The following is an 11236-nucleotide window of genomic DNA, read 5'->3' on the forward strand; positions in this document are numbered from 1 at the left end:
ACCACAAAAAGAACGGCTGCTCAATAACCACGGGACGCAAAACGACCAAAAAGAGACCACGAAAGATATTGAACAAGTACAGGAGCAAGGAGAGGCTTTTATGGGTCTGTATCATGGGGACTCGAGTGTCTTAATAGAAATGTGATGAAAGTGCTTTCAGCCTCATTTAGAAGTTTTCTCATAAGCACCAGATTTTCCTCAGAAACAGAGGCACAGTTTAAACAGCTCGCAGGGCTGAGAACCCGACATACAATCTTTGTTTTGATTGTTGGGCACAGGTTGAAAACCAAGTTAACAACCTCTGAGGTGGAAACTGAAGCTGTTAAAAACTATAGTTCTCTAGCATATCGAGACTATCTCTCCACACCGTTACATATTCCATATGTACGGGGTACGCCCCCCCTTGGTCGTGGCGTGTGGATACTTCTTTAAGACACTCCAGCTCGCCTGGCCACGCCCTACAGCTCACGTATAAAACAGCTGTGCAGCCGTGACACCGGTGATCGTTTGATCTCCACTTGTGTTGTGTGTGTGAGTGCTTTGAGAGTGCTGTATGTAGTGCTTTTGACGATAGGCACAAGCAGTGTTGCTGTGCCTGAGCGAAAAGGGAAAAATAAACAACAACATAATAGCAGCCCAGAGCATGCTGTGCTGGCTGGAGAACACAACTCTACACAACTGTATTTAAATAAGGGCGTGCCAATCTTTAAGGCAGATTACAGAAAACATGAGCTGAAACAAGAAATCCAAAACAACAACAACAACAAAAACAAAAACATGAAACACTTAACTTGGGAAAACTAGAATTAACAAAAAACCTGGAAAACTAGGAAACTTAGAATGACTTGGACTTCCTTGTAAAAACACAAGGAAGGACTATCAGGAGATTTACAGACGCACCAATGAAGGACAAGTGGAAACTTACACAATATATACACACACAAGTAGGGAATCATGGAAGTGGAAACACTTTGGAAAACAGCTGGAATGAATTAGACCTAATGGGACAGGAGGAAGCAAAACTGAACACACTCGACATTGGACACAAGGCCCTCAAAATAAAACAGGAAACACTGAGATGCAGACCTAAGACACACGGGCTTGACATAGCAATGGGATAAATGAGCAGGGAGGCAAAAGATGAGATGCAAGGACAGAAACAGGTAAGGAAGAAAAAACACAGTGACACAACTAAGAAGAGTGCTTGAGAGATACAAACATGGAGTCAAGACACATGGAGGGGTGAGAGACGCACAGGGGTGAGACAGAGACACAACAGGAGCCGAACAGACAAGAAACCATAAACTGGGGACACAGAAAACTCAGAAACATGGACATAAACTGGAGTCTAACTGTAGAACTTAACCCTTGTGTTGTCCTTGGGCAATTTTTGTCCTGTAAAGAAAAATCAAAAATGTGTTTTTTATTCCTCAAATGGTCTGAAAATAACAGAAGTTATTCATTACTATGCTACACATGATTGGAATAAGTTTTAAGTAATTTGATTTATTTATGGGGTTTTTATTGGATTTTATAACACCTGTGGTCCTCGTGGACAAAAATGACCCCAAAGTACAAAGTGTTGCAAAGAGCCGTATTTTCACACCATACTGCTTTCAAACATCTTTGATCTTGGATCACTGATGTGTGGGGTCAAGCACTGGTCATAACAACCACAACAGGCAGCACAATGAGGAGGCAGGTGCTCTATATTCAATGAAATTTTATTTACTCGGCTCCAAATCACAACAACAGTCGCATCAAGGTGCTTCATATTGTAAGGTCGACCCTACAATAATACATACACAGAAAGTAGCTCACAGGCCTCCACTGCACTGGAGGCTTGTGAGCTACTTTTTTTTTTTACCATGACCAGTAGGACAAAGCAGATATTGTCCTCTAGTATAATGAGGAGGGAGAATCAATGTTCAGGAAGATCCAGGGTTAGAAGATATAGAAAATATTGTCAATATTTAGAGCACATGCTACCCTTTCTCTGAAAAAGCACATCAGCCACCTGCAGAAGTGGAAGAAGGCTATGAAGTGAAGAAAAGTGATGAAGAATCTGAACTATGTTCAAGTAGGTTCTCAGGCATCCAGGACATGGTAGTCTGAGGAGCTTGGAGAGAAAGTGACTGGGCTTCTTGAAGTTTCTTGAATTTTCAGAATGTGAAACTGAAATAGAAGATGTGTCAGAGGACTACACATCATCCATTTCAATTATGATGAAGACAAAGAATCAAGCAGGAAAGAGGAGTCAGCTGAGACAGAGGAATATTTGCAGTAACGTGAGGAAACACTGATCTGGTCTTCTATCCTTCCCAGTGACAGACGATGCCTGACTCTCTCATGTGCCTCAGAGAAAGATGATCTACCACAGTCCAAGCACATGTGCCAGGTCCCATACTCCTTCAGTGGCTTTTCTACTCGAGCACTGAAAGCATTATACACAGTGTATTCTGCTTTTTAACGTTCACATGCCAATGGATGCATCAGAGACCAAGTTGGGGTTCAGTAACTTGCCCAAGGACACCTTGGTAAGAACTCCAGACTAGAGCACACAGAGATTGAACCAACAACCATCCAATTAGCAGATGACCTGCTCTACAGCCAACTCAATGATGAACAAGGAGGGACAACGAGAGAGGAAGAAAAATGGACCGAATGCAGCTGTAGACATATGTGGGTGTGTTGATTCTTACTGCCGCGCATCCAGTAGAGTCACTACGGCCAGTTTATGACATCCTGAGTCTGGTGGAGAAGTTTTCATGCTGACACAAGATTAACCACAGAATCCCAAAAAGGTTATAATTTCTTGATAAAGACACAATAGATGATCATCGTGTACAATGGCAAACCGTCTGTCCTGCAGTCAGGACACGAGTTGTCCCTAACATTGCAGGTTTCCAAAAGAAAACAATCACCTGTAACAGCTTGTTTACTGTATATGCCCCTTGGCCTGCAACTGCAGAAAGAAAGCTGTCCATGATGGGACCAGTGCAGAGGAATAAACCTGAGCTTCCTCCTGCCCTTGTGTCAAATATGGACACGCCTTTGTCCTCATGAAAGTTTGCCTTCACTCAGACTCATGCCCTGGTGTTCCTACCATGCCAAAATATAGAAAACTGTCAGGTAATGAGTTGGAATAAAGTTGAATAAAACCTTGAAACACAGAGATGGATGATATTTTATACTTGTTGCTTTATAAACAGTCAAAGCAGACCGGGTCATTTTTGAGCACAGAGGACCACAGATGTGATTATTTGCTGCCAGTAAAAATCTTAAAAACAGTTTCCTAAATTAACTTTGACATATACCCGTCTGTGATCATCTATTAAAGCAACCGACTCTGGTTGTGAAACGATAATCACAATAACTGATGATTCAATTTATTTTTTACCCGAAAACAAAGAAACATTTCGTGTAAATGAGGTTTTATCAGACTTAAATTTGAAATGGAATAAAGAAATAGTGTCAAAATGTTTGAATTAAGTTTTAATTAAAAGTGGGGGAAAAATCCACTTCATATTAATTAAGTATCAAACCTGATGGGGACATTTTTGACCCCTGAGGACCACAGGTGTATGGAAATCGGGAGAACATTATGAGGGTTAAACCATCTTTAAAATAACAAAGTCACAAAAAAACAATAAACTCATGGCGTTGGGTCTGACCCAACACCCTGACACCTGCTACAGAAATGTAGGAAGAAATAAGGTTACAAAGAAAGCAATAGCTTAATTTCACCATGACAAGTTTATATATTTGTTACAGTTTGGATTTTGTAAATGCTTAAAATTAGCATCTAGTTTAATTAACAGGTGGCTCCTACTAGTCTGCTCTCTCCACCAATTGGTGTCACTGAAATGGTCTGTGTTCGTGCTTTTGGTGTCTGTGGAGCACTTTTTATGAGCTAAGTCCAGAATTAGCCTGAGTTACTGGCTTAAACTGAACCAGGACAGCTTCTCTCTCTCTCTTTTTTTTTTTTAGGAATGTTTTTTGTAGGAATCTCACTTGTAGTTGGTGAGATTCCTCAATTTTCAGTCCTCACTGATGTAAATCCAGTCACCAGAAATATTTATCCAAATTTGGCAATCATTATCAGGATGTGTGAGCCTCAACTTACCCAGTTCAGCAGGTTACAAGGTTCACACAGCAGCACTTAAAACTTAGTGCACGTGCTGAGATATTATAGCTCTGAGAAATGTTTGTGGATGTAAACCAGAAAACGACCAGTAACTGTTAACAGCTGTCAGTTAACTGTGAATTCAAGTCCCAGAATTGGAATTTTCTACCTTTTTGTTGGTGACTTTTGATGTATTTTAAATAAAAGTGCTAACCGCTCAACCACTGTGATGTCCAACTGTAGTAAACTCTCAGTTAGTCCCACATACACCATCCACACTACAGCATCAAAGCTGTATTAATCCACCACTGAAAATAGTCCCTGTTATTTGAGAGCTTTGTCGTAATTCTTCTCCACTGTGGTTGGAGCTGACAGGCTCAGAGAATCAGAGAAATTAGAAAGTAACGCACTAAATTGTTGATGATGAGTTTGAATTTACAGAATAAGAGTGGGTGTAACTCTCTGTGAGACCACATCTGTTAACTTCTTGCAGAGAATGTCAATGCTCTCATAGCGCTCATTGACAAATAGACTAAATAACAATGAATGATGATAATAATAAATTATATTCATGTCTCCTTTCTCAAACTCTCTCTAGGTTTACAGCCCAGGACTGTAGGAGGAAGATCTGAAGGAATATGATTAACGTTTGGTGGGTTTAAATTCAAATTAAAAAAGCACGCCCTGCAGAAACTGATTCCCATCGTCTGCCTCCTTGGGCGTCTCTGTCTGCACGAAGCCGGGCATTTTTAGGAAGCTTACACACATTACACCCCCTCAATCCAGGATCTCTGTCAGTTTCTAGTAACTTCTGTCACGGTCTGCCTTCTGGGGAAATAGTGGCTGCGCTCGAATCAAAACAACCCGGCCCCCCTATGGGGTTTAAATGGGTGGATATGCTGTTATAAGTGGAGCCAAACCAGGATCCTCCTACCTTTCATTTTGCAGACAGTGTGAAATCACAGGAGACACTAAGAGGGCAGCGTTTCGGTGGCGTGATGGGAGGTTCACTTTTACTCTCATTGGTCTGCACACAATGAGGAAACACAGCCTGACACAATGGGAGACAATAGAGATATCAGAAATAAGACCAAAGAAACAGGAGTCTAAAGGCAGTAATTATATTATTCAGTATGAAGCATTGTGCTTTTACCTGTCAGATTTTAATTATCTGAGCTCCGTGTTTATTAATCACTTATTTATAAATACTTTTGCTTCCACTTTAAGTATATTTTGCTCTGATTATTTGCTGTAGAGTGTTTTTTCATTGCACGAGAACAGCGAGGCAGTGGTGAGGTGCGCGGCTGACAGATGGGCTCAGGCTGGAGTCTCTGTGGACCTGATGTTTGCACACAACATTGTGATCTGTAGTATCAGATTATACTGTTTTATATCAGCGGCCCTTCATCACACAACCAGGATTAATCTGGGATTTTTCTATGTGTAACCCACTAGTTTGTGCAATTATTAACAGCAGGCCCTAAAGAGGATAGCGTTGGCTTTCTACAGTTAAAGCCCTTTTGAGGAAGAATAACTGGTTATGGAAATTTAATATGAGCATGTGAGGATTTTAGGACAGGGTTAAAATAATAAGACGAGGTTCTCCAACTGAGTCCATGTTCTTCAGTATGGAGCACAAAAGCACTCATCCGTATCCGGCGGATGGACACAACAGCTCAGTGATGACGCTCTGCTTCGTGTTGACGGATCCAGAAAATCACACACGACTCAACGTAAGGAAAAGTGATGGAAGCAGATGGACGATTTATGGAGGAATTACCGACGAACAGCTGCTGAAGTCTGTCAGATAAGAAGAAAAGTGCAGAAGCAACGATGAAGCTGTCGCACGGCTGACGGCTGCGTCTGCAAGGCAGCTGGTTCACATTCTCAGAGAGGATTATGTGGCTTTAAAATGACCATCAAACATAAAACATGGACGGAAGTTTAACAACTCAGACAGAGGAGGCGAGCTGATTGGTTGTCAGGGAATTAACAAAAAGACAGTCAAAGTGTGGACGATGTAGTTATGGCTCTGGGTTTACAGAGTTTGTTACAGTGGGAAATTTTATCAGCTGCAGCAGATAGAGCTGTGATTATTACTCTTATCGCCGTGTGCTGAATAAGTAATTACTGCGCTGCAGAGATGATGGAAGAGCAGTGTGATCAGAGGACGCTAGAAATCAGGCATCTGATCTTCTCTTCTTGTGTAGTCTGAAGCATATTTTTACCCCACATTCTCAGTAAATGCCCCCATTATTTATCCATGCAGGAGATTTTTTCCATCCATCCATTCATTTTCTTCCGCTTATCCGGGGCCAGGTTGCGGGGGCAGCAGCCCAAGCAGAGAAGCCCAGACCTCCCTCTCCCCAGCCACCTCCTCCAGCTTATCCGGGGAAAAGCCAAGGCCTCCTCCCAGTGGGACATGCCCAGAAAACCTCACCCAGGAGGCATCCTTGTCAGATGCCCGAACCACTTCAACTGGCTCCTTTTGATGTGGAGGAGCAGCAGCTCTACTCTGAGCCTCTTCCGAATGGCCAAACTTCTCACCCTATCTCTAAGGGAGAGGCCAGCACCCCTTCAGAGGAAACCCATTTCCGCTGCTTGTATTCGCAATCTCATTCTTTCTGTCACTACCCACAGCTCGTGACCATAGGTGAGGGTAGGGGCGTAGATCGACTGGTAAATTGAGAGCTTCGCTTTTACACTCAGCTCTCTCTTCACCACAATAGACCGGTACAGCGTCCGCATCACTGCAGTCGCTGCACCAATCCGTCTGTCGATCTCCCGCTCTCTTCTCCCATCACTTGTGAACAAAACCCCGAGATACTTAAACTCCTCCACTTGGGGCAGGGTCTCATCCCTGACCTGGAGTGGGTACTCCACCTTTTTCCGGCTGAGGACCATAGCCTCAGATTTGGAGCTGATTCTCATTCCTACCGCTTCACACTCGGCTGCGAACCGTTCCAAGGAGAGCTGGAGGCCATCACCTGATAAAGCCAACAGGACCCCATCATCTGCGAAAAGCAGAGATGAGATCCTGAGACCAAAGAGGTGAAAGCCTTCTGCCACTTGGCTACACCTAGAAATTCTGTCCATAAAAATTATGAACAGAATCGATGACAAAGGGCATCCCTGGTGGAGCCCATCACCCACCAGGAACAAGTCCGAGTAATTGCCGGCTATGCGGACCAAGCTCTTGCAACGGTCACATAAGGACTGAATGGCCCGTAGCAATGGGCCAGACACCCCATACTCCCGGAGCACCCCCCACAGGACCCCCGAGGGACACGGTCGAATGCCTTCTCCAAGTCCACAAAACACATGTAGACTGGTTGGGCAAACTCCCATGCGCCCTTGAGTATCCTTGAGAGGATGAAGAGCTGATCCAGTGTTCCACGACCAGGACAAAATCTGCATTGTTCCTCCTGTATCCGAGGTTCGACTAACGGACGAACTCTCCTCTCCAGCACCCTGGCATAGACTTTCCCAGCGAGGCTGAGGAGTGTGATTCCCCTGTAGTTGGAACACACCCTCCGGTCCCCTTTCTTAAAGATGGGGACCACCACCCCAGTCTGCCCCTGATCTCCACACAACATTCCAGAGACGTATCAACCGGGACAACCCTACAACATCCAGAGCCATCAGGAACTCGAGGCGGACCTCGTCCACCCCAGGGGCTCTGCCACCAAGGAGTTGTTTAACTGCTTCAGTGACCTTGCCCCCAGAGATTAACGGGTCATCCACTTCGTCCCCAGACTCTGCTTCCGCCACGGAAGACGTGCCAGTGGGATTGAGGAGGTCCTCAAAATATTCCTTCCACCGCCTGATGATTTTCTCAGTCGAAGTCAGCAGCACTCCACCCACACTATACACAGTGCAGGTAGAACACTGCTTTCCCCTCCTAAGTCACCTGATGTTTTACCAGAATCTCTTTGAGGCAGTTCGAAAGTCTTATTCCATGGCCTCTCCGAACTCCTCCCACACCCAAGTTTTTCCTTCTGCCACCGCCCACGCCGCATTCCGCTTGGCCTGTCGGTACCTATCAGCTGCCTCCGGAGTCCCACAGGTTAACCAAGCCCGGTAGGACTCCTTCTTCAGCCCGGTGGCTCCCTTCACCTCTGGTGTCCACCATTTGGTTCAGGGGTTACTACCACAACAGGCACCAACTACCTTGTGGCCAGAGCTCCGTGCAGCGGCTTTGGCAATGGAGGTGCTGAACATGGTCCATTCAGACTCAGTGTCCCCAGTCTCCCTCAGAATGCTATTGAAGCTCTGCTGGAGGTGTGCATTGAAGATCTCGCGAACCGGGGCCTCTGCTAGACATTCCCAGCACACCCTCACTGTACGTTTGGGTGCGCCAGGTCTGTCCAGTGTCCTCCCTCGCCACCTGATCTAACTCACCACCAGGTGGTGATCAGTTGACAGCTCAGCCCCTGTCTTTACCTGAGTGTCCAAAACATATGGCCTCAGGTCTGGTGATATGATAACAAAATCGATCATCGACCTGTGGCCTAGAGTGTTCTGGTGCCATGTGCACTTATGGACACTCTTATGTTCGAAAATGGTGCTCATTATGGCCAAACTGTGGTTTGCACAGAAGTCCAATAACAAAACACCGTTTGGGTTCAGATCCGGGAGGCCGTTCCTCCCAATCATGCCCTTCCAGGTCTCACTGTCGTTGCCCACGTGAGCATTGAAGTCTCCCAGTAGGACAACAGAGTCCCCAGGAGGAGCACCCTCCAGTGCCCCACTCAGGGACTCCAATAAGGCTGGGTACTCTGAACTGCCGCTCGGGGCATAAGCACAGACGACAGTCAGGACTTGTTCCCTGACCCAAAGGCAAAGGGATCAAACCCTCTAGTCCACTGGCAGAAACCCCAACATACCAGCAGCAAGCCGAGGGAATACCAAGATACCCACCAGGGGCAACTCCAGCCCCTCTCCAGGAGACTGGTTCCAGAGCCCAGGCCATGCGTTGAGGTGAACCCGACTATATCTAGCCGGTACCTCTTGTCCCGAACTCGAAAATATTGAGGAGGAAAACAAAATAACACTGGTCCCGAAGAGTCTGGTCAAACAATGATTTTATTGAACACACGCACGGGGAGATGGATACTGCACACAATCAGCATAGATCTCCACCCAAAAATACACAAGCAATCGCTTTTATAATGTCAGGGTTTGATGCCCGTTCTCGCGTTTTACAAGAACATTATTTGCATCTTTTACAGACAATGATCAATTCTTAGAGATAAATGCAGACACCGAAGTTCCCCTCTCTAGCATCTTCTTCCAAATATGGTGATGAATTCAGGCCCTGAAGGTCCCCAGGGACTTGTCTTCTTTTTGGCACATCATCTGTCACCTGTTACTAAACAAACTCAAACGCCACAGGTTGCTGACTAGTTTCAGGCCTTTGCTCAGGCCTGTTTCTAGATTATATGTACTATATGTGTTTTGTAACATGGGCCCATGTCCCTTTTTCAAGCTGTGCCCGGCCGGGCTCCATGGACTAAGGCCCGGCCACCATACGCTCGCCCTTGGGCACCCTCCCTGAGGGACCCCGGTAACCGTATCCCCGGCAGGGTGAACTGCTCCCTTGGTCTTTTCATAGAGGTCTTCTGAATCGCTCTTTGTCTGGTCCCTCACCCAGGACCAATTTGCCAAGGGAGACCCTACCAAGGGGAAAAAACCCCCAGACAACATGGGATCCCTGGGACACACAAACCCCTCCACCATGATAAGGTAGCGATTCGCGGAGGGATGCAGGAGATTTTTTTCACTTCATAACTGCCTGAATTGCTGAAATTATCAGTCTAATATTGTTAAAATGATAAAACCTACGTTGTTTTTACCTATATGAGTATATAGAACGTACACATACAATAAGCAATGAAGAAAACCTGATGGAGGCAGTCGGGGTCCAAAAAGTAAAGACAAACTCTGTCTAGTGGCCAGTAGGGATTGACTCATCTGGTCCCCAAAAGTCTGACTGTTTACACGCCAGTGACAAAGTTTAAAGTTCTTTTTATGTGCTCAGTAAACACTTTGCTGTCTCTGGTCTCAGTCTTAGATAAAACAACATTGTGCTCATTTATGTCAAACAGCACAATGTTTATCCTCTGTCAAGTATGAACAGGCGGCGTTTCTCAGTCAGATCCACTCCTCGCTCCACACCTCCAAACCCTGAAAAGCTTCCACTCCAGGATGTGGGTGGTTTTTCTCCCACAGACCGCTCGCTTCGGGCCGTTTTACAGCATTTCTGTTGGATTCAGGTCCAGACTCCAAACATGGACTTTATTCTTCTTTAATCAGAGTTTTTGGCAGAACTCCTTTTGTGCTTTGCATCATTTTCTTGTTGCATGACTCACATTTTCGTCCAGTGACAAATGTTCTGAATTCAATGCTCCACCAGTGATGGCTAGCTGTCCTGGCGCCCAGCATCTCTCAGTGCAGTTCTAAACCACAGCACTAAGCACCGTCACCACTTTAAACAGGGTTTTACTGATGGTTGTGCAAGCTTTCTAATGTGATGGGTTTCCTGCTATGATTCACTCTTTTAAAAATCTTCCGGAGAGCTTCTGATTCTGAGTCCTTTATGAATCTTCTTATCGTCTTATAACATCAAACCACGACACAACGCAAAGATGTTTACATTCTACAGTAAAAATCAGGACTCAGAAACGTCCACAGGCTGATGAGTACTGGCCACCGTTTTTCTTTGGAACTATTTTCAGAGGTGGATTTATCCACATTAGGTGCTGCGGTGAGTCTTTGTCAGTGTGTGTGGTTGTGGCGATGAAGGAGCACGTCAGGCCCGCAGCAGCTCTCTGATGTGCTTTACAGTTTTTTCTGATTGCTTAAGCACATTTTTTGTAACTATTGGCTAATTTTGCAAAACTCTTCACACAAATAAGAAAACCTGTCACCCAATCATCAAAACATTGTAGTTCTCTTGCAAAAGCAAACACAGCTAGATTAACTCTTCACACCTTCGTAAAAATGGTGTTTCCGTATCAAACAGTACACACAAGCCAACATCTACTAAGCACACAATGCGCCAACTGCACACTGATGGTATGAATACAAAACACATCTGGCTTTTGCTTT

Source organism: Rhamphochromis sp. 'chilingali' (genome assembly GCF_963969265.1).
Source record: "Rhamphochromis sp. 'chilingali' genome assembly, chromosome: 19".
Lineage (NCBI taxonomy): Eukaryota > Metazoa > Chordata > Actinopteri > Cichliformes > Cichlidae > Rhamphochromis > Rhamphochromis sp. 'chilingali'.